The 24,755-nt window shown below is 45.4% G+C and overlaps 1 protein-coding gene and 1 long non-coding RNA gene across 2 annotated transcripts in view; both read left to right on the forward strand.

Annotated features, from left to right (window-relative positions):
* LRRC36 (leucine rich repeat containing 36) overlaps positions 1–24,755 on the forward strand; it is a 663,184-nt gene that overhangs the window by 235,021 nt on the left and 403,408 nt on the right.
* Positions 3,893–23,811, forward strand: LOC115470522. The gene is made up of 3 exons (XR_003942213.1): positions 3,893–3,903; positions 10,182–10,185; positions 23,723–23,811. It is a non-coding gene; the product is annotated as an uncharacterized LOC115470522 (long non-coding RNA).

Raw genomic sequence — 24,755 nt, forward strand, 5'->3', positions numbered from 1 at the left:
CGTGCATATCTTGAACGTGATTCGTTCTTTGAGTGGGAGCCAGTGAAGTTTCTTTCTTAGGGGTTTTGCACTTTCATATTTTGTTTTTCCAAATATGAGTCTGGCTGCAGTGTTTTGGGCTGTTTGAAGTTTCTTGATAGTCTGTTCTTTGCAGCCAGCGTAGAGTGCGTTGCAGTAGTCCAGGTGGCTTAGTACCATTGATTGTACCAGGTTGCGAAAGATGGATCTTGGGAAGAAAGGTTTTACTCTTTTTAGTTTTCACATGGAGTGAAACATTTTCTTAGTTGTATTCTTCACGTGGTTTTCAAGTGTGAGATTTGGATCAATGGTGACTCCAAGAATTTTCAGTGTATTTGAGACGGGAAGGGAAACATTTGGTATGGTTATAGTGGTGAATGTACTTGTATTATATTGTGAGGTGAGTATGAGACATTGAGTTTTCTCTGCGTTGAGTTTTAACTGAAATGCATCCGCCCAGGAGTGCATTATTCGGAAGCTTCGGTTGATCTCGTTGGAGATTTCTGTTAGATCATGTTTGAACGGGATGTAAATCGTGACATCATCTGCATATATGTATGGGTTGAGGTTTTGATTGGCTAGTAGCTTGGCTAAGGGTATCATCATTAGGTTGAAGAGGGTTAGTGAGAGGGGGGATCCTTGGGGGACTCCACATTCGGGTGTCCACGGGGTGGATATAGTCTCGTTAGATGTTACTTGGTATGATCTTGAGGTCAGGAATCCTCTACACCAGTTAAGAACGTTGCCTCCTACTCCAAAGTATTCTAGGATATGTAATAGTATTCCATGGTTGACCATATTGAAGGCGCTGGACATGTCGAATTGTAAGAGGAGTATATTGTTGCAATTGCTTGTTTAAATTTATTCATTAGAGTCACTAGTACTGTTTCAGTGCTGTGGTTCGATCGAAATCCTGATTGAGACTCGTGGAGAATTGAGTGTTTATTTAGGTAGTTTGTGAGCTGTTTCGTCACTACGCCCTCCATAAGTTTAGTTGTCAGCAGGATAGATGCTACTGGACGATAATTGGTTAAGTCATTCGCACTTTTCTTTGCGTCTTTAGGTAGAGGAGTGAGTAGGATGTTACCTTTATCCTTTGGGAAGAGGCCATTTTGTAGCATGTAGTTCATGTGGTTCGTGATGTCTGTTTCGAGTTGTTGAGGGGCAGATCTTATAAGGTTGCTAGGGCAGATGTCTAATTTGCATTGCGACTTGGCATATCTTCTAAGCGATTGGGCGATGTCGGTCGTAAGTGTGTCAAAGTTGGCCTGTGATCGGTCTGCTGGATGCTCCCCAGGTATTGGATCTAGGCAATCAAGGAGGTTAGCATAGTCAGTTGTGTTGATAGGTATCATGAGTCGTAGCTTTATAATTTTCTCTTTGAAGTAGTTCGCAAGATTGTTTGCTGATGGGGTGTCTATGTTGTTAGAAGTAACTGGTGAGGTATTTAGTAGTTTGTTTACGAGTTGGAAGAGTTTGTGTGTATCCTTGAAGTCTGGTCCGATTTTAGTTTTATAGTATGATCTTTTAGTTTGTCTAATGGTGTATTTGTATTTTCTTTGTAGTTGTTTCCAGTCTTTTAGTGTGGAATCATATTATTATTGTTTTGCCAGCCTGTATGCTAGCCTCAAATATCATACCCAGCTCCATCACAGCAGTATGCAGGTCCCTGGAGCAGTTGTTAGTGGGTGCAGTGGATTTCAGGCAGATGGACGCAGGCCATCCCCCCCCCCCCCCCCCACCTGTTACATTTGTGCTGGTAAATGGGAGCGCTCCAAACCGCCCCCAAAACCCACTGTACCCAAATCTAGGTGCCCCCCTTCAGCCATAAGTGCTACGGTAATGGTGTAGAGTTGTGGGCAGTGGGTTTTGGGGGGGATTTGGGGGGCTCAGCACCCAAGGTAAGAGAGCTATGGACTTGGGAGGTATTTTAATTTTTTTTTTAATTGTTACAAGTGCCCTCTAGGGTGCCCTGGCATGTGAGGGGGACCAGTGCACTAAGAAATCCTGGCCCCTCCCATGACCAAATGCTTTGGATTTGTTCACTTTTGAACTGGGCGCCTTCGGTTTCCATTATCGCTGAAAACCGATACCGCCCAGCTCAAATCCGCCCAAATGCGATGCATTTGCCCGGCACAAACCGTATTATCGAAACAAAAGATGGACGCCCATCTTTTTTGAAAATACGGTCTGGCCCGCCCCTTCGTGGATGGGTCCACGGAGATAGATGCCCATGGAGATGGGTGTTCGCGTTCGATTATGCCCCTCTATGTCGCTCAGTTATGTACTAACTAAACAAAACATGCCCCCCACCGAACTGTATTATCCTTCATACTTAACCAACTTTACGTGAGGTGCATAATAAACAGACACATCCTCCCTTGCAGCCAAATACATTAACAGTCCAGGGTATTGGCATTCACGCATATAGCACCCGCTGAATCATCTGCTCTTCGACAAGTATCCGGAGAGCATTAGAAAGACTCTCGCAGCTGCTCACGCTGTTGCTATAGCCTCTCGTTGGTAATTCCCACCAAAACCTAGAGTCGCTTCTCCATCTCACACACTGTCCGATTTTGTTGTTTCTGCTGTCACGTAGTAAAGCGTTACTATAATCACAAAGTAATTGCCCCTCAGTCTCATGTAAATCAATGTAAAGGCTGAGCATTCTGGGGCCTGTTCTCCACTTCGCTCCCCACTTCTTCAAGCTCCATCCGAATCTCTAGTATTCTGCTTCCTGAACGAATCTCTAATTTACTATAGTCTTTCCACAAACGATTGAAGTTCCTCTGGTTTCTCCATAAACAAGATGTGTCCCTCATGCAGCACTCTCACCTTTGCTGGATATTGGATCGAGAACTTGATCCCTTTGTTGTAAAGCTGAGAGTAATATGGTGACAGGCGCTTTCTAAGCTCTGACACTTTCAGTGAAAAATCTTGGAACATCAGCACAGTAGCCCCTTGATATGTCAGGTTTCTACGCTGGCGGTATTTTTCCATTAGGCGGGCTTTTTCCGCATAGTTAAAGATGCGAGCGATTACAGGGCATGGCCTGCTGTTTTGTTTTGCTCCCACACGGTGTACTCGTTCTGCCCTAAGTCACTGCCCCTCCAGCTCTAGGCCCAGCTCTTTCGGTAACCAAGATTCCACCAAGTCCCATAGCTCCTTCTCTTTTACAGATTCTGGCACTCCCACCAGCCTAATATTGTTACGCCTGCTCCTATTCTCTTGATCCTCCATTCTCTCTTCCAGTACTTTGCACCACTTTTCCAATGCATAAATCTGAGAGTTCATACCATTTATCAGATCTTCTTGCTGTGAGATCCTTTCCTCGGCAATCTGTATATGATTGCTCTGTGCTGCCATGCTTTCCTTCATCTCATCTATGAAAACATGCAAAGCCGACAATTTATCGTCCAAAACTGCTGCCATGTGCTTCATGATCTCCTGGATCGCCGCTTCTTGAAACGCAACCACCGGCATAACCTGGCTCTGAGTCTCCTCTCCTTTCTCCATCCTGGGCGCCATTTTGGCCGCGTGTTGTGCTCTGCGTCCTTTCTGTGCTCGCGGAGTCTTTGCCGGCATACCCTTATATGCTCATGCTCATGCTCATGAGCACTCGATCAGTACTTCCTCTTTCAAATCGACGTTTTATGAGGGGTCAATTTGGGGTGTAGAATAGGGAAAAAAGGCTGTTCCAGGGCCCCCTCCCTCCAGGGCCTGGGCTCCCACCCCTCCCTCCGAGTTCCAGGGTCTCCCACCCCTCCCTTTGAGTTCCAGAGTCCCTGCCTCCGAGTTCCAGGGTCCCTCCCCCCTCTCTCTGAGTTCCAGGGCTCCCACCACTCCCTCTGAGTTCACCGTGGCACGTCACAGGTCTCTCCCCATGTTGTTACCAACCGCCCAGGATCCCCGCCCACCGACATCGCTACCGCTTCCAAGTTCCCCCCTGATGTCGCCGCCGGCCCCCCTCCACCCGGGCCAGGCCCTCTCCATTAAACTCACAGCGCCTGACCTCCGAAAGCGCAGCAGGCAGCGCCAGATCGCCTCCCTTCACCTTTCCTTCCCTCCCTGTGTCCCGCCCTTGTGTGACGTAACTTTGTCGAGGGCGGGACACAGGGAGGGAAGGATGGGCGAAGGGAGGCGATCTGGCGCTGCCTGCTGCGCTTTCGGAGGTCAGGCGCTGTGAGTTCAATGGAGAGGGCCTGGCCCGGGTGGAGGGGGGCCGGCGGCGACTTCAGGGGGGAACTTGGTAGGGACGGGGCGGCAATCCCGGGCGGTTGGTAACAACGTGGGGAGAGACCTGTGATGATGCGCAGCACGTCGGTCACTCATCCTTTATATGGTAGGATATGTGTTAGGTTTATGTGTATGTTTTTATTTATGTGATTACAATTTTATTTTATTTTTTTCTTATTTTAGAGCCCGTGACGCAGCCCTTGTGGGCGAAACACAGTCTGTGTCAGGCACCTATTTCACAATAAAGTTTGAACTACACTATTGACGTGTCTGCTTTGTTTGTTTCCACGTTGAATCTTGCGGATTGTCAGCCTTGCTGTTTTTTGGGCTTGCCTTTTTTATTACTACTATTTCACAGAGAGGTATTGAATAATGAGGGAAGGGTTTTCTTCATGCAGAAGTTCTCTCCAGCGCCAGTCTGAATGTGCCAGTATTGTCCAGTTCATCACAGTATTAGCCGCAAAGTTCATATAAAGTTAATTATGTTCACTGGAAAATAAATCTGTTGCCTCAGGCTGCTTGCTATGTGAATATTCTATCACTGTTTCATTATTGCTACCAAGTATTACATATTAAGGGCATTTGCTTTAAACTTTGCTTTAATTCGTTTATCCAGTCCTTACATGCACATGGTTTTGCTTTTTAAACCCAAAGGTGATTCCTAAGGGCGGTTGAACAATTAAGTACAAACTGTGTTGTTTCTGACTTTACTTGTTTTAGACCGCTTTGGGTCATTCTAATCTGTACATCTGCTGTCTTAGCAGAGTACAGAAGAAAATGATTTATATTGTTTTTACTAGAATTTTTACTGCTTGTAGAATCTGACTTTCTGGAGAGGGGGTTGTCAACGTGACTGCAGCATAGCAAAGGCTGGGTGGGCCGGGAGCTGGGATGGAGGAGATTACTTGCGGCGGGGATGGGTTAGAATCCCACAGGGACGGGTTAGATTCCTTATGTGGATGGGCAGGGATGGGTTAGATTTCTGTCCCTGTGCAACTCTCTATTTGAGACTAGGTGTCACCACTCATCAGTGCCCTAAAATGTGCCCCTTGGGGATAGGCTTGGCACGAGGGCAAAAATGGCATCGCAGGCTAAGTAAACATGCATCTCTTCAGCTAAGATTGTGGCCACTGGAAACCGGCGATTGGACCAACGGTGGAAGACTGGACATCTCGGTTAAGGATTGTATCAGGAATGGAGCAACTCGTAAATGAGAAAATGAGTTGTTTTAACTCTCACAATGATGTATGGACCCAATTGAAAATTTTGTTAGGCGAGAGAGGACAAGGAGGGGGAGGGGGGAGTTGGACAGAGGGTTTGAGCATGGTTGGAAGGGAGCACTAGCTATGTTCCATTATTTTGTTTTTATTTGAAATCCTTAGTTCGGAGAGAAGGTGGGGGTGTGGTTTTGATTCATAAAATGGAGGTTTCTTACTCGTCTTTAGAGGCTGTGTATTTTCATGCTGTTTACTGTGCACCATATTTTTTGATATATCATCAGTTGGTGATGTTTGTGATGGGGTTTTTTTTTTTTTTTTTTTTTTTTACATGTTATATTTGTTTTGCTTAATAAAAATCTGTTGAAATAAAAAAAAAAGTTTGGCTGTACTGGAAAAGGGAGATTGCAGTTTCAGCTTATAGACTTTGTATTAAGGCACTGCTGTGCATGTGTATTTGGTGTGTCAGAAAACCTGGACTGGAATTCCTTCTAAAACAGGAATTAAAATGGAGAAATAAGGAATTACCTATTGTATGGCTGTAACCGGGAAAGGAAAGAACCCCAAATTAGTGATACGGGTTTGGTTAAGAAACATTAAAGCTTTTGATTTTGGAAAGTTTGTGTGGTTCTGCTGTGTGTGAGGGTCTTGAAAGAAAAGTGACTGCTTAATAAGTCCTATAAAGGCGCTAGGCCCAGAACATTGAATCCGAGACCAGGACGGCCTGGTATCATCACAGTACATTATCACCTATGTATTGCCTGTGGCATGAAGCCTGTTTGATCCTCTTGAATTAATTTGAGCATATAAACTGCTAGCCTAGTCACCATTATCTTAGCCAAGATTTTAATATTGAGATTTAGCAATGATAATGGCCTGTAGGAGCTGCACTGTGATTCCAGGCCATTTTCATTGTGTCTCTGAGCCCCATCCCCTCCCTCTCGAGTACTGAGTTAAACAACTTTACTATATGAAACCTTAGATGACTTTAAAACTTTTTATAGGATTTAGAAATAAGGCCATTAAGACCTGGGGGACTTTCCATTTTTCAAATCTGTTATGGCCCTTTCTACTTCCCTGACTGTACTTTCCTTGTCCAGTTCCTTTGTTTCCACTGCAAATAGTGGCTTAAGGCTACTTGGTGTCAAATATTATGCATTTTTTCTGAATATCCTTCTCTCTCTTTTTTTTTGTTTGAAGAACTGGGAGTCTCCCCTCACAGTGCAGGTCACACCCAAGAAGGTGGATGCACAATATCATATCCAGAAGACTTCTGGATTTGAGAGAGCACAGCTGCCTCACCACTCCATGGTGGTTGAATCTGCTCTCAAATGGGCCAAGAGTTCTCGGTCTCATGCCTCAGCACCCCTTGCCAGAACCTTGGTTTCGTTTAGGGGAAAGACTTTTCAGGCCTCAATGCTTGTTGCCCTCATCCAATCCTACCAGCTCTACACGAGCCTTTAATTGGAGTCCTTAATGAACAATTCACTGAGTCTGGCGGACTCTTTCCCTTTAGAGCAGGCCGCAGAGCTTTGCTAGCTGCCTAACAAGGGCCTATGATACTTTTGATGTGGCGTCCAGACTGACATAGGTGTGGGGATGTGCAGACTCTCCTGGCTGTGTGTCTCTGCCCTCAGACCTGTGGTTCAAGAGAGACTGGCAGATGTGTTGTACCGAAGGGACAATTTATTTGGAGAGAAAGTGGAAGAGGTCGCTGACCTCATTAACAAACAATGGACACCATCCACACTCTGTCTCGGCATCCTCCATCTGCGTCTTTTTCAATAAGAAGGTTTTCCAGTGGGCCTAGGTAGTGACCCTACTATTCTCAAAGGTGTAAGCTCCTGCCTCCCGCTTGTTGTGCTCAGGTGACTTGGGCCCAGAATCCTAGGCCTCGCCAGTCCTGTCCTTGGAGTCCTAGCTGTCTTTCCAGTCAAAGCAGGGCATGGGCTTTTGACTGGCTCCAGCAAAGTATAGCCACTCAAAGAGTATCTGTCCCAGACTGCTTACCGTTCGGAGAGAGGCTTATTTTTTACAAACACCGATGGCCCCTTGTAACCTTTGGTCGGTGGGTTCTTCAAATAGTCTGTCTCAGGTGCGCACTGAATTAGCGTCAGAGACCACAAAATTGCCCACTGAGAGCATCTGTCATGAGCTCTCAGCACAAGCAGGTACTTGTAGAGGAAATCTCTGCCATTCTACAGTCCTGCGCGGTCGAACCCTTCCACCAGGGGAAGAAGGGAAGGGATTCTAGTCAAGGTACATCCTTGTGATCAAAAAAATGAGAGGATTCCGACCCATCCTAGACCTAAGGGCCCTGAACAAATTTCCTGTCAAGGAAAAGTTCAGGATGATTTCCCTGGGCACCCTTCTTTCTCTAATTCAGGAAAACATTTGGTCATGCTCTCTGGACTTAAAGGATGCTTATATTCACATTTTGATACTTTCACATCACAGGACGTATCTCAGATTTCGCGTATGGAAACGCCATATCCAGTATCACGTTCTTACATTTGGCCTGGTGTCTGCCACCAGAGTTTTTTACCAAGTGTCTGGCGGTAGTTGCAGTGTATCTACACAGACTGGGGATATATGTGTACTGTTTCCCTACTTGGATGATAGGCTGGTCAACAGCACATTTCAGGAAGGAGCCATTAAGTCCATGCACCTAACTATTCAGGTGCTGGAGCTACTGGGGTTTGTCATAAACTACCCAAGTCCCATCTATATCCAGTTTGCCAATTAGAATACATAGGAGCCCTGCTCTATACAGTGCAAACTCAGGCGAGAGCTGATACCTTAGTAACACTTGCCTTGCAGGTCCACAGCATCCACAAGGTTTCAGCTGGGCAAATGTTGAGATTGATGGGCCACATGGCCTCAACAGTGCATGTCACTTCCATGGCACCTCTCCACTTGAGAGTGGCCCAGTGGACCCAATGGACTCAGGTGACGGGGAACATAACTGATATTATTGATATTCCCCCATAGCTGGCTCATGCCCTTCTCTGGTGGACAATCAGGTCCAATTTGACCCCGGGACTTCCATTCCAAATTGCACTGCCTCGAAAGGTGTTGTCAATGGATGAATCCAACCTAGGTTAAGGAGCTTGTGTAGATGGGCTTCACACTCAGGGCCAGTAATCCACTCAGGAGGTTCAGTTCCACATCAATCTCCTTGAGCTCCAGGCCATTTGGAATGCTGTAAAGGCTTTCAGAGATCGACTCCAGAACCATATTGTTCTCATTCAAACAGACAACCAGATTGCGATGTTCTCTGTCAACAAGCATGGGGTACAGGTTCTTACCCCTTGTGTCAGTGGTCGGCATGTGGCAGTGGGCTTTGCTTCATGGTATGGACCTCTGTGCCTATTACCTGCCCTGCAAGATCAACTGCCTGGCAGACAAACCGAACAGTATATTGCAACCACATGAGTGGTCTCTCAACATGGGCATAGCCCGAAAGCTCTTCCGAGAGTGGGGCACCCCCTTGGTGGATCTGTTTGCCACTCATCTGAACAACAGAGTCCTTCAGTTCTGCTCCAGACTCGAGTCACATGGCAGACTAGCATCAGATGCATTTCTCCTGCACAGAGGTCCAAACCGTGAAGCAAAGCCCACTTCCATATGCCGACCCCTTCCTGACACAAGTGGTATCCCATAGCTCTCATAGAGAAAACTTTACTGAAACTCAGGCAACACCAGGGACCCATGATTCTGATCACTCCTTACTGGCCAGGGCAGATCTGGTTCCCTCTGCTTCTGGAGTTCTCCTCTGAAGATCTGTGGAGAAAAGATTCCACTAAGAGATGTAACTGTTTTAAGTGGAGGAGGTTTGCCATCCAGTGCTATACCTCTTTGAGTCTAGTTTGAAAAACAACACTGTAAGTGTTCATCTCAGTGCAATTGGCACTTATCATCACTGTGTTGGAGCCCCATACTGAACCTCCCACTGTGTCATGGGATCTCAACATAGTTCTCTCACGGTTGATGACAGCTCCTTTTGAGCCTCTGAATACCTGTCCTCTGAAGCTTTTGACCTGGAAAGTTCTGTGTCACGATCACAGGGTCCTAACAAACTGTCACGGCCTTCGGGGCCTTTGCATACTGTGACAGACCCGGGGGCCTTTGCAAATTGTCATGGACTCAGGGAAACGTGAGCTCTTGGGCCACTGCCAACAAATGGCAGCAGCAGTCAAATCTTCCAACCAGGACTGGACTAAACAGGCAAGACTGGATCAGACTAGAAGTGCAATATGCACACAAGCAGGAACGGGTTACGCAGGAACTGAGCTTGACTAGTGAATATATCTTAGGGGCTATAAAAAGGCTTTGGGCAGGGGAAGCAATAGGATTTTACACAGCCTGAGTATAAATGCCCTCAACAATTAGAAAGACATACTGGGATACAAGAAGAGAGTTTATTAGCATCTCACCCAAGGCAGTACAGGCAATTAGGCATTCATATCTGGAACATGGTGGAACAGCGCTTCACGACACACAGCAGGTGCAGTCTATCTTCTCTATTCACTACTACTACTACTATTTAGCATTTCTATAGCGCTACAAGGCATACGCAGCGCTGCACAAACATAGAAGAAAGACAGTCCCTGCTCAAAGAGCTTACAATCTAATAGACAAAAAATAAATAAAGTAAGCAAATCAAATCAATTAATGTGAACGGGAAGGAAGAGAGGAGGGTAGGTGGAGGCGAGTGGTTACAAGTGGTTACGAGTCAAAAGCAATGTTAAAGAGGTGGGCTTTCAGTCTAGATTTAAAGGTGGCCAAGGATGGGGCAAGACGTAGGGGCTCAGGAAGTTTATTCCAGGCGTAGGGTGCAGCGAGACAGAAGGCGCGAAGTCTGGAGTTGGCAGTAGTGGAGAAGGGAACAGATAAGAAGGATTTATCCATGGAGCGGAGTGCACGGGAAGGGGTGTAGGGAAGGACGAGTGTGGAGCGATACTGGGGATCAGCAGAGTGAGTACATTTATAGGTTAGTAGAAGAAGTTTGAACAGGATGAAAAAACGGATAGGGAGCCAGTGAAGGGTCTTGAGGAGAGGGGTAGTATGAGTAAAGCGACCCTGGCGGAAGATGAGACGGGCAGCAGAGTTTTGAACCGACTGGAGAGGGGAGAGGTGACTAAGTGGGAGGCCAGCAAGAAGCAGATTGCAGTAGTCTAAACGAGAGGTGACAAGGGTGTGGATGAGGGTTTTGGTAGAGTGCTCGGAAAGAAAGGGGCGGATTTTACGGATGTTGTAAAGAAAGAAACGACAGGTCTTGGCAATCTGCTGGATATGAGCAGAGAAGGAGAGAGAAGAGTCAAAGATGACCCCAAGGTTTCGAGCTGAGGAGACAGGGAGAATGAGAGAGCCATCAACAGAAATAGAAAACGGGGGGAGCGGGGAGGTGGGTTTGGGGGGGGGGAATGAGAAGCTCGGTTTTGGTCATATTTAATTTCAGGTGGCGTTGAGACATCCAGACAGCAATGTCAGACAAGCACGCTGAAACTTTGGTTTGGATGCAAGGTGAGATATCAGGGGTAGAAAGGTAGATTTGGGAGTCATCAGCATAGAAATGGTAGGAAAAGCCATGGGATGAGATTAATGAACCAAGGGAAGAAGTGTAGATAGAAAAGAGGAGGGGACCAAGAACAGAACCCTGAGGTACGCCGACAGGCAGAGGGATAGAAGTAGAAGAGGATCCACCAGAGTGAACACTAAAGGTGCGGAGGGAGAGGTAGGAAGAGAACCAGGAAAGGACAGAGCCCTGGAATCCAAGTGAGGACAGGGTATCGAGAAGTATGCTGTGATCGACAGTGTCAAAAGCAGCGGAAAGATCAAGAAGAATGAGGATGGAATATTGACCTCTGGATTTAGCCAGTAATAGGTCATTGGAGACTTTAGTAAGCGCAGTTTCGGTTGAGTGGAGAGGGCGAAAACCAGATTGTAGTGGATCAAGAATAGCATGTGAGGAGAGAAAATCAAGGCAGCGGCGGTGAACAGCACACTCAAGTAATTTGGAGAGAAAAGGAAGAAGGGAGCTGGGTCAGTAATTAGAGGGACAAGTAGGGTCGAGTGAAGGCTTCTTAAGGAGAGGTGTGACCACAGCATGTTTAAAGGCAGCAGGGACAGTCGCAGTGGAAAGTGAGAGGTTGAGAATGTGACAGATAAAAGGAATAAGAGCAGGAGAGATGGCATTAAGAAGGTGGGTGGGAATGGGATCAGAGGAACAGGTGGTACATTTTGAGGAAGAAAGGAGAAGTGTAGTTTCCTCAATAGTAACTTCAGGAAAGGAGGAAAGGGAATGAGGGGAAGGAGAGAGAGGGGAACAGACTAGTGGAAGGAGAGGTGGTGAGGTAGAGAAAGAAAGGTTTATCTTTTGAACCTTGTTGTGAAAGAATTCAGCAAGGGTCTGAGGAGATAATGAAGGGGGAGTTGGGGGAGGGGGCACCTTGAGGAGAGAGTTCAATGTGGTGAAGAGAAGTCGAGGATTAGAGCCAAGAGAGTTCGTCAGTTGGATATAATAATCCTGTTTGGCACGTAAAAGAGCAGATTGGAAGGAGGTCAGCTTGAAAAAGTGTAAGAAATCAGCAAGGGCCCGAGATTTCCGCCAGAGGCGTTCGGCAGAGCGGGTACAGGAACATAGGTAGCGGATATTAGAAGTCAGCCAAGGTTGGGGTTTTGTACGCCTTACAGGGCGGGTCATCAAAGGTGCAAGAGTGTCTAAGGCAGAGGATAGAGTATTGTTGTAAGAAGAAACAGCCTCGTTGACAGACGTGGATGGTGCCACAGTAGAGAGGAGGTTTGAAACATGGGAGGATAGAGATGAAGGGTCAATATCGTGAAGATTCCTAGATAAATTAGATAAGATAGGACGGGACTGGGAGGGAGGAGATTTAAGTGTGAAAGTTATACGATGGTGATCAGAGGAGGGAAGATCAGAGGCAAGGAAACTAGAGGGTGAACAGTTGGAGGAGAAGATGAGATCAAGACAGTGACTATTTTGATGAGTGGGGGAGGTGGAGCATAGTTGGAGATTAAAGGAGGACGTTAAAGCAAGTAACTTGGAAATATAAGAGTTGGAAGGATCATTAGCAGGAATATTAAAGTCACCAAGGATGAGAGAGGGGGAGGAAGGATCATGGAAGAAGGCAAGCCAGGCGTCAAAGTCACTGAGAAAGGATGAAAGGGACTTATCAGGGGGACGATAAATGACCGCTATTCGAAGAGGCAGAGGAGAGAAAAGGCGGATAGAGTGGACTTCAAAGGAGGAAAAACAGTGAGACTGAGGTGGAAGAAGGGGTTGAAATCTGGAGGAGGGAGAGAGAAGTAGTCCAATACCGCCCCCACGGCCAGCAGGGTGAGGAGTATGTGAAAATAGATAACCGCCATGGCACAGGGCTGCGACTGAAGTAGAGTCATCAGGGCAGAGCCAGGTTTCTGTTATGGCGAGCAGATGGAGGTGACGCGAGATAAAGAGGTCCTGGATATAGGTGAGTTTGTTACAGATAGAGCGGGCATTCCATAGGGCGCAAGAGAAGGGCAGAGAAGAGGAGGGGAGTAGAGAAATAGAGATGAGGTTAGAGAGGTCGCGGTGAGATCTGTAGAGTTGGGATAATAGTTGGTGAGGGGGGCCAGGATTGGGATTGATGTCACCGGCTGAGAGTAAGAGAAGGAGTAAAAGAGAGCGGAGGAGAGTAGGAGAGGTGTGGCCACGAAGGCGTCGAAGGCGAGAGGTATTTAGGTGGAATGGGGAAGGCAAAATGGACGGAAGAAAGAGGCGGAGATTAAAAGCCAAGAGGGAGGAAGAGGGTAGGAGAGAAGGTGAGGTGATGAAGTCGATGGATGGGCAGTGAGTTCCTGTAGCGGAGAGAGGTAGGGGGTGAGGGAAAAGATTAGGAAGGGACAGGGCTAGGAAGAGAATGTGAATAGGGGCCATAAATGACTGAGGTACTTTAGCAACTGGGAAGAAGATTAGATGTAAAGAGAAAAATGCCCGCGCGCGGCACCTAGAGCAGAGGCCCAATTGCTCCGATACCCTTGCAGACTGCCCTTTTATACCCTTATGGCACAATTCATTCCTATGGAACCAGAACTCTTTGGGCATTATCGGTTGATAATAATGACTTCATATGTTTCCAAAACCCTAAGTATCAACAAATGATGTGACATGCTTCCAAGTTTCCTCCAGCCCCCCTTTTGGATGTTCTCATCCTACTTGCACCTGACCCACTACTATCTTCCACTAGCCAAAACATCTTTGCTCATGACTTCTTGCTGGTGCCAGTCTCGCTATTGTTAATAGAGCAGATTCCCCCTCCCTCTTTCTGCCCTCAGTTGCTTTCTTCAGCATTTGCTGCAGTGAAATGTGTCAGAGATGATCTTTGATTTTTAGAGGCCTAGCTCTTAGCCTGAGCCCTTGGCCTGTATTTCACTGAGAGCAAGTGACAGCATATTTCTACACTAGGTAGGACTAGAACAGACTAGAAGTGCAATGAGCACACAGGCAGGAACGGGGTACACAGGAACTGTGCTTGGCTAGGCAGGAACAGGGTACACAGGAGCAGAGCCAAGTAAAGCTAGAAGAAAGGAGCCATTAAGTCCATGCACCTAACTATTCAGGTGCTGGAGCTACTGGGGTTTGTCATGAACTACCCAAGTTCCATCTATATGGGCCGCAAGGCTGAACTGGAACCCGTGCACACCAGAGCCCTCTCATACAGGCCGCAAGGCCAAACTTGAACCCAAGCACAACAACAGAAGGCAAAAAAGAAGGCTCGTACACACAGGCAGAGGCAGACTAGACAGAACACTAGGCAAGGCAGACTAGGCAGAACTCAAGGTGAGGCAGACTAGGCTGAACACTAGGCTGAGCCACACGGCCACTAGGGTAAGGGAAGCCATACAAAGAAGCAACTCACGTCTGGGCCACACGGCCACTCAAAGGGTAGAGGGAAGCCACACAGAAGAGCAAAGCTGTGCCACACAGCCACTCAAATTCAAACAACAGATCAAACAGGCAATAACCAAGACAGAATTGCTAACCCTAGCACACAAACAAACAGTCTAACCAAGACAGAAGTGCTAACCCTAGCACACAGGCAAACAGATAAGAACCAAGGCAGAAATGTCACACAGGCACACTAGCTAGGAAACAAGACAAAAGTGCTGCAGAAGCACACCGACTAGGAAATAAGGCAGAAGTGCTGCACAAGCACACCGACAAACCTGGAGACCTTTGGCTATGCAAACACAGAAGTGGTAGCAGAGGCAATAATGCAAGGAAAAAAAACAGACTGGAGCCACCTCTGAAGCTGACCACTGGAAGACAAGGTGCGTCCGAAAGTGGAGTCACGACCACAGTCGTGACATTGTGTTTCTGATGGCGGTCACTTCAGCTTGCACAGTCAGTGAGCTCCAGACCCTGGTAGCTCATCCACCATATGCTAAATGTCATCACAACAGAGTAGTTCTCTGCACACACCCTCCGTTCTTTCCTAACGTAGTGTCGGAGTTCCATCTTAACCAATCAGTTCTGCCAACATTTTTCTCAAAACCTCATGCCCATCCTGGCAAAAGTGTACTGCATACTTTAGACTGCAAGTGAGCCTTAACCTTCTACCTGGAGTGTGCTCAATCTCATAGACAGTCTACCCAGCTTCGTTTCTTTTGACCCCTATAGAATGGGGGTGGCCATCTTCAAATGCACAATTTCAAATTGGATAGCAGATTGCATTGCCTTTGCTTATGACCTGGCTGGGCTTAGTCTTGAGGGACATGTCATGGCTCCCAATGTCAGAGCCATGGCTGCTTCAGTAGCCCACTTGAGATCAGCCTCCATAGAGGAGATTTGCAAGGCTGCAATGTGGTCTTCAGGCCACACATTCACAGCACATCTCACTACTGTCTTGATAAGGGTACCTGCAGAACTTGTTCGATGTCTAGAATCCAACTCCACTCTCCTAGGCCCTGTTTTATTCTGTTCCAGGCTGTACCTAGTATGTATATAGTTTCAGGTTGATTGAAGTTTTAGTCCCGATGTTTTGAGACTTTATTATCGTAGTTTTCTTGTTTTCAGTGAGCCTGGTAGCTAGGGATTCCCAAATGTGAGAATAAGAAGGCCTGCTTGTCCTCGGAGAAAGCAAAGATACTTACCTGTATCTAAGGACAGCATACCGATTATTCTCACATACCCTACCACCTCCCCTTTGAATTTAGTTGTACTCTTTTTGCTTTTTCACCTGACTGGAGGACCTGTGCTCATATGTCAGGTGGGAAGGAACCAGCTAGAAGCTTCTACATTACTCGCTAATCAGCGTCTGCACTGGGCCCCATCAGATGACATCATCCAGGTGTGAGAATAATCAGCCTGCTGTCCTCTGAGAAAACCTGCTACAGGTAATTATCTTTGCTAAATGAACATAACTTGAGGATCCTATAATCAATTGAGCTGTAGTATTCTAAGCTGCCATAAATAAGGCAAAAAAACTCAAAAAGTGGGAATACATATGCTTGAACAACAATACGGAAGTTCTGTGCATTCAAAAAGTCAAGCAAATTTCTCAAACATTTTAGTTTCAAAATTATTTTACGACAAACACTCTTTAAATGTGGCTTCAATGTAAGAACAGAATCTAAGATGACTCCCAAGTATTTCAGCTCACCAACAATGGGACTAACACAACCGTGAAAGGTAAATACCCGAGGGAAATCAGCATTGGTCTTTCCTGACAAAAACAATATCTGTGTTTTACTCATATTTTGGTTAAATTTATTAACTTTCAACCAAGAGTTCACTGAATTCAGACATCATCCATGAAAACCAAATTTGTCAGATATCTCACATACCCACCCACCTCCTCTAGGAGTTATATTCTGTACAGCTCTGACATTAGACTGCGGTGGTCCCGTGCAATGAGAGCAGGTGGAATGGTGCATGCATGGGTAATGGATGCTGCCAAAATCTTTGAATAAAAAAGGAATGTCAGATATGCTCACTAGAAAATGCAGATGGGGTAGATCCCACCTATGTGGTATCCACGAGTTGTGAAGAGTATGTAAAAGTGAGTAATAAGATTCATAAGAAGTATATGTAATTGTAATGCTTAAGAAAAACCTGTAAGATCTCCAACATGCTCCACTGTATTATTTTATTTAGGAACCCGACTCCTGATGACGCTCAGACTGTGTAGGGTCTGTGTCAAGTGCAAGTGGAGGTGATGGTGAATTGATTATATATTTGATTCCAAGTGGTTTTGAAGATTGGTGTTTCCAACTACCTTGGACCTTGTGAACAATGGAACTGCATGTGGACTTTGATTGGAGTGGTTTTGAACCTCAGCATTATAAACGATAAGAAGAACTTGTGACTACATGGTGGAACTTTTTTTGATTCTAAGCTGATGCTGCTGTTGATGGATTAAAATGTTGAAGAACTGTTGAAGACGGCAGTTTGTTCATAAGTGACAATAGGTGATTGGTTATATTACTTAGTGAGTTAATGTACATGTGGATGTGTATTAATGTGTGAGTATGGCTGGTTGATCTGAGGTGATCACAAGATTGTTAATATATTAGATATATCATAAAATAAAGGATAATATTTACTATAACTGTTTAGATTAATATATGAAAAATACTCACTACAAACCAAAGATGTTCACTGCTGTGTGAAAACAAGGCTAACAGCAATATAGGTCAAAGAGACTTTTGTATACTCATACTATAATACTAATGCTATTTCTTTGTATACCTCATTAATCTTATTCCTAAAGAGTGTCCTCAGAAATTACCACTCATTTAAAGGCAACATCATTTCTTTGCCAGGTGGCATAGCACATCTTTCATAGGGTCACTCTTATATATACAGTGGGGGAAATAAGTATTTGATCCCTTGCTGATTTTGTAAGTTTGCCCACTGACAAAGACATGAGCAGCCCATAATTGAAGGGTAGGTTATTGGTAACAGTGAGAGATAGCACATCACAAATTAAATCCGGAAAATCACATTGTGGAAAGTATATGAATTTATTTGCATTCTGCAGAGGGAAATAAGTATTTAATCCCTCTGGCAAACAAGACCTAATACTTGGTGGCAAAACCCTTGTTGGCAAGCACAGCGGTCAGACGTCTTCTGTAGTTGATGATGAGGTTTGCACACATGTCAGGAGGAATTTTGGTCCACTCCTCTTTGCAGATCATCTCTAAATCATTAAGAGTTCTGGGCTGTCGCTTGGCAACTCGCATCTTCAGCTCCCTCCATAAGTTTTCAATGGGATTAAGGTCTGGTGACTGGCTAGGCCACTCCATGACCCTAATGTGCTTCTTCCTGAGCCACTCCTTTGTTGCCTTGGCTGTATGTTTTGGGTCATTGTCGTGCTGGAAGACCCAGCCACGACCCATTTTTAAGGCCCTGGCGGAGGGAAGGAGGTTGTCACTCAGAATTGTACGGTACATGGCCCCATCCATTCTCCCATTGATGCGGTGAAGTAGTCCTGTGCCCTTAGCAGAGAAACACCCCCAAAACATAACATTTCCACCTCCATGCTTGACAGTGGGGACGGTGTTCTTTGGGTCACAGGCAGCATTTCTCTTCCTCCAAACACGGCGAGTTGAGTTAATGCCAAAGAGCTCAATTTTTGTCTCATCTGACCACAGCACCTTCTCCCAATCACTCTCGGCATCATCCAGGTGTTCACTGGCAAACTTCAGACGGGCCGTCACATGTGCCTTCCGGAGCAGGGGGACCTTGCGGGCACTGCAGGATTGCAATCCGTTATGTCGTAATGTGTTACCAATGGTTTTCGTGGTGACAGTGGTCCCAGCTGCCTTGAGATCATTGACAAGTTCCCCCCTTGTAGTTGTAGGCTGATTTCTAACCTTCCTCATGATCAAGGATACCCCACGAGGTGAGATTTTGCGTGGAGCCCCAGATCTTTGTCGATTGACAGTCATTTTGTACTTCTTCCATTTTCTTACTATGGCACCAACAGTTGTCTCCTTCTCGCCCAGCGTCTTACTGATGGTTTTGTAGCCCATTCCAGCCTTGTGCAGGTGTATGATCTTGTCCCTGACATCCTTAGACAGCTCCTTGCTCTTGGCCATTTTGTAGAGGTTAGAGTCTGACTGATTCACTGAGTCTGTGGACAGGTGTCTTTCATACAGGTGACCATTGCCGACAGCTGTCTGTCATGCAGGTAACGAGTTGATTTGGAGCATCTACCTGGTCTGTAGGGGCCAGATCTCTTACTGGTTGGTGGGGGATCAAATACTTATTTCCCTCTGCAGAATGCAAATAAATTCATATACTTTCCACAATGTGATTTTCCGGATTTAATTTGTGATGTGCTATCTCTCACTGTTACCAATAACCTACCCTTCAATTATGGGCTGCTCATGTCTTTGTCAGTGGGCAAACTTACAAAATCAGCAAGGGATCAAATACTTATTTCCCCCACTGTAAGTGTAAGTGCTATTGCCTTAATCAAAACGTGCTATAACATAATATAGTGCACAAAATTCAGAAAAAACATGAACTTATCTTTAAACGTTTTCTTGGATTTTTTCAAATGCTCAGCTTGCTTGCCCAGCTTGCTTGTTGTACCATACGGCTTCCCCTGGACACGCCCGACTCCGCGGGCTTCAAAAATGTTCTCAGGGACTTGGGTTAAAGCCAGCCAGTGCTTCTGAATACGATTTTCAGTGAATGCACTGTCACAGCTTTTTAATGGCGCCTTTCATGTGACTACTGCCGGAAGTAGCTCAAATGACGTCACTTGGGGAGGAGGAAAAAGGGAAGGGAGCTCTGGAGAAGAAAGAAGGACCAAATGCCTGCTACTGGAGAAGCCATACCTGGAGAGCTTGAAAAGAGATGCCAGAAGAGAGAAGGAATCATGTTGTGGACTTGTGTCGAGGGAATAAGTGACGTCATTTCCCTGAGGAAATTTGTGAAACCCGTGGAGTCGGGCATGTCCAGGGGAAGCCGCTGAGCATTTGAAAAAAATCCAAAAAAACGTTTAAAGATAAGTTCACGTTTTTTCTGATTTTTGTGGACTATATTATGTTAGCGCACGTCCTTCATCCAGTTCTTTGGTCACCCAGTCAAAGAAGTCAATAAGATTCGTTTGGCAGGATTTTCCTTTGGTAAAGCCATGTTGCCTCGGGTCCTGTAACCCGTCAGCTTCTAGAAAGTTAACTATCCTTTCAGCAGCGCCTCCATTATTTTTCCTACCACCAACATGAGACTTACCGGTCTGTAGTTTCCCACTTCTTCCCTGTCTCCACTTTTGTTAAGAGGGACCACAATTCCGCGGAACCTTTCCAGTCTGTAAAGATCTATTAAATAAATCTTTAAGAGGTCCCTCCAGGACCTCTCTGAGCTCCTTCAGTATCCTGGGATGTATCCCATCTGGCCCCATTGCTTTGTCCACCTTCAGATTCTCAAACTGTTTATAAACTCTTCCGTAAATAGCTCAGTATCCACTCCATTCCCAGATATTCCCTCGGCAGCCGACCGCGATCCTTCTCCAGGATTTTCCTCTGTGAACACCAAAAAGAAATAATTGTTTAGCACATTCGCCTTATCTTTATCACTCTCCATATAGCCATTCTCATTATCTTTTAGTCTCGCAATTCCATTCCTATCCTCTTTTCTCCAATATATCTGAAAAAGATCTTGTCACCTATCTTTACATCTTTAGCCATTTTTTTCTTCCGCTCACGCTTTCGCTAGCCGTATTTCTCTCTTCGCTTCTTTGAGTTTAATCCAATAATCTTTTCCGTGATCCTCTCGTTGCGTTCTTTTGTATTTCTTGAACAAAGCCTCTTTCGCTCTTATTTTTTCAGCTACTTGTATGGAGAACCATATAGGCTTCCTGCTTCTCTTGTTTTTGTTTACTTTCCTCACAAAAAGATCAGTCACCATATTTATAGCAGCCGTTATCTTGGACCACTGTTTTTCCACATCTCCTATACCTTCCAATGCTAATAGCTCCTTCTTCAGGTATTCCCCCATTTTATCAAAATCAGTACGTCTGAAATCCAGTACTTTGAGTTTTGTGTATCCACACTCTGCCTTCGCCCTTATATCAATCCATACGGTGCGATGATCACTATTAGATGGGTGGGCACCCACCCAGATATCAGAAACACTACCTCTGTTTATGATCACTAGATCCAGCATCGACCCATCCTTCGTGGGTTCCGTCACCATTTGTCTGAGCAAGGCAGTCTGACAGGCATCCACAATCTCCCTACTTCTTTCCGATTCCACAGACGGGATGTTCCAGTCCACGTCAGACAAATTGAAATCTCCCAACAGTAGCACCTCCCCTTTCATACCAATCTTTTCAATATCTTCTGTCAGATCCTTGTCTAACTTCATTGTTTGCACAGGAGGTCTGTAGATAACCCCCGTGTGGATACAGGTTCCGTCTTCTCTTTCCAGGACGATCCATAAAGCTTCTTCCATTCCCCAGGGTCCCCGCGTTTCAGCCGCTCTGATATTGTCTCTCACATACAGCACCACTCTTCCACCTCTTCGGCCCTCTCTATCCTTCCTAAAAAGATTATAGCCCGGTACGGTCACATCCCATTCATGGGAATCGTTGAACCACATCTCTGTAATAGCAACAATATCCAAGTTTTCGTCAAACATCAGGGCTTGCAAGTCTTGAAACTTTTTACTTAGACTACGAGCGTTTCTTGCACATAACTTTCCATGTGCTTAGTGAGTTTAGGTGGTTTTTTATATTTACATGACCTTTCCCTCTGCCATCATGTTTATTCTGGGGGTGACTTTCCAAAATCCCTTTTTTCCTTTTGTCACCCCCACCCTCTAGTTTAAATGTCTAGAAACATACTGTCTGAATTTCTCCCCAAGGATCATTTTTCCCATCACAGAAAGATGTAGCCCATCATTACAGTACAGCTTATTATTTTCCACATATTACCTCATTCTCCTATGTATCTAAAACCTTCTTCTTTACACCAAGACTCAAGCCACTTGTTGAGTTCCTCTGTTTTGCGTAGTCTTTCCTCTCCCCCCCCCCCCCCCCCCCCCCACATAGGAATTACTTCAGAAAAAGCCACAGTCCGAACCAAAGATTTCAGTCCCTCCCCAAGCTTCTGGAACGCTCTCTGTGCTGTAAACGTGCTAGTGTTGGCCAGGTCATTTGTCCCCAGGTGAATTACAACATCAGCATTTGAAGCCTCACTCTCTTCTCAGATCACTTTCAGTATTTGGTCTGTACATCTTGTAGCTGAATATCCTGGAAGACATTTTACTAGGTTGGAACCCCTGAACTGTGTTCCTAAATTAATGCCCCTGATAATGGAGTCTCCAAGCAGAAAGAGTTTTCTGCTTTTCACCATTCTGTCATTATTTGGGGGATGTTTCTTGGATTGTGCTACTTTTATTGCCTCTGGTTTCTCCACAGTATTTTTTTTTCACCATCATAATGATGCAACGCTGCAAAAGAATTTGACAGGAGCAAAGTTTGGAAGGCTAGTGTTTCTGTGTCACAGATCTTAGTCTACCAGAGCCTACTGTGACCCATCTATTCCTCTGATGTTTCATTCTCTGAGGCAGTGGTGGTGGTAAATTAGCTGGGAAATGAGTAATCCTGGATGCTTCTATTGTAGCTAATTCCTTCTTGAGTTTGTTGATCTCATCTTTCAAGGCTGATATTTGGAGACAGATAGGACAAGCTCTAAGGTTTGGATAATACTGTCGGGCTCCCACACAAATTATGGCCCAAGATGAAAGACCATATTCTGCACCACTGCAGACTTTTTGTTAAACATAAACAAAATGAAGACCAAAAAGAATGCACTTTACGCACCCATCTCATGAACTTGCAGATAGCTAAATTAAAGGATGAAAAGGCTCCACAGCTAAGCCCTATCTCTTCCAGCTCTAGTTCCCCGATATCATCACCCCTTTCCACCCCTAGTTCTTACTCCCCTACTTCATCTTCAAGTTCAAGCTCTACTACGGAATGGTTGCAGGACCCCTCCGAAAACCCTAGTTGCCCTCTTGAGTGTCTTGATTTTCCCTATTGTGTTAAACATGATCCTCGTAGCTTTAGGGTGTATTCTGGCAGTCGTTATAACAACGCCAGAGGCCCCAATCCGGGACCATAAAGAAATAATTACAGAGATGAGTTCCCCAATTCTCGTGGAAGACAGCAACAGAGAGGTTCCTCTGACTTTGATAGGCGACCTCAAAATTATTCTTCACAACCGCCGACCTAATGTTGAGTGTTGGCGTTGCCATCAGATTGGCCACTTTGCAGCTGAATGTAACCTACCACCACAACACTTTCCTAGAAATACACAACGCCATTCACCCCCTGATCGGCATTCGTTCCCCTTGTGGAACCCTGATCAACGCCATTCCCAGTGACTAGGCGTGGTCCGTACCCAAGCGGACTACGATGACCCTATGATAACACTGCTTATCTGCGGTGTGCCTGTTCCTTTCCTAATTGACACGGGCACTTCTCGCTCAGTCTTAGCTAATGCTCCTTTAAAATTGAAAAAGCACATCAAATTGTCTAGTGAAAATATTACCACCACTGGTTTCAACGGTATCCTTACGGACACCCCATTACTAGAACCATTACCCATACAGTATGCAGATCAGCAGCTATCCGCCCCACTATTATATGCTCCCGTGTGTCCTGTTAATTTGCTTGGTCGAGACCTATTGACACTGTTCAAGTTTGAAATTCACTTTGATCTGTCTACTCCCACTGTTAATAATTCTCTAATGCTAGAAGTTACTTCCTATGTTGATAAGCAAATAGCTGATTCATTAAATACATTACCTGACTACCTGTGGGCAACACCTTCCTCTCCTTATGGCGAGGTGGTTAATCGCTCACATCACATTCAGCTCTTGCCTAAGTGCAAGGGTCCTAAAATCTCACAGTCACCCTCAGTGACCTCTGAAACCCTGTACTCTGCTTATTTGCTATAAGGTCCTATCCCCTAACCACTAGAACCATGAATACTACTAAGACCATGAATACTGTTTTCTTTTTGTTCTGCTATCTTTCCACTTTCCTGGTATCAGCAGCACCACGAAGGATACAGCTCTATTTTACTCCCTATGTGTTCAAACTAGCTCTTACCAACAAGACAATTTCAATCACCCTTGATGTTTGTGCCATTACAAATTGTGGTAACTTGGATTGGCAGAAATATTACTCAGAATATAACATGTATATGTCCCCTGATGCCTCGTGTAGTAGTTGGTCACAAGTGTGGTGGTATGCAGGCCATAGCCAATATCAAGGTAATGATAATCCTCTTAAAAAGAGTATCACCATTCTTGAACCATGGGTAGATGTTCCTCACTGTAAATTGAATAAATGCAACCCTGTTGCCATCACCTTTAGAGGTGTAACAGCAGATACATATAGACATTATTCCATTGGAATAGATGCTCCTAATACAGATCCCATTGGTGTAATTTGTATTGATCCAAAGCCCCCTACTGCAAGCACGGCCAATCCATTGATGACAGCTAAAGCACCTGAAGTCATAATCCCTTACCAAGTTCATCAACTCAATAGTTCAAAGGAGTTGGTGGAATTGGAAACTGGTTATGGCGAACGCAATTTGTGGCTCGAATGGGCCCACTACACAACTGCTAGTCTGAATATTTCTAACTGTTATTTCTGTGCACATGCCCGACCTGAACCTATGGTTGTCCCCTTTCCCTTTGATCTGAACTACAATCCAGATGGTTTTTGGTGTATGTTGGAGTTACTCCAGCCTCAGGAGACCATTAATAAATCCTTCCAGTATCTTGACACACATCACCCTTAATAGTAATAATAGTCAGGTTCCAGATAGTTTGCCTTAGGATCAAAGCAGTCAGGAAGTATTTTTTCACGGAGAGAGTAGTGGGTGCTTGGAATGCCCTCCCACGGGAGGTGGTGGAAACAAAAACGGTAACGGAATTCAAACATGCGTGGGATAAACATAAAGGAATCCTGTTCAGAAGAATGGATCCTAAGGAACTTAGCCAAGATTGGGTAGCAGAACCGGTGGAGATTGTGCTGGGCAGACTTATACGGTCTGTGCCAGAGCCGGTGGTGGGAGGCGGGACTGGTGGTTGGGAGGCGGGGATAGTGCTGGGCAGACTTATACGGTCTGTGCCCTGAAAAGGACAGGTACAAATCAAGGTAAGGTATACACAAAAAGTAGCACATGTGAGTTTATCTTGTTGGGCAGACTGGATGGACCGTGCAGGTCTTTTTCTGCCATCATCTACTA

The sequence above is a fragment of the Microcaecilia unicolor genome, chromosome 5 (assembly GCF_901765095.1).
Source record: "Microcaecilia unicolor chromosome 5, aMicUni1.1, whole genome shotgun sequence".
Classification (NCBI taxonomy): domain Eukaryota; kingdom Metazoa; phylum Chordata; class Amphibia; order Gymnophiona; family Siphonopidae; genus Microcaecilia; species Microcaecilia unicolor.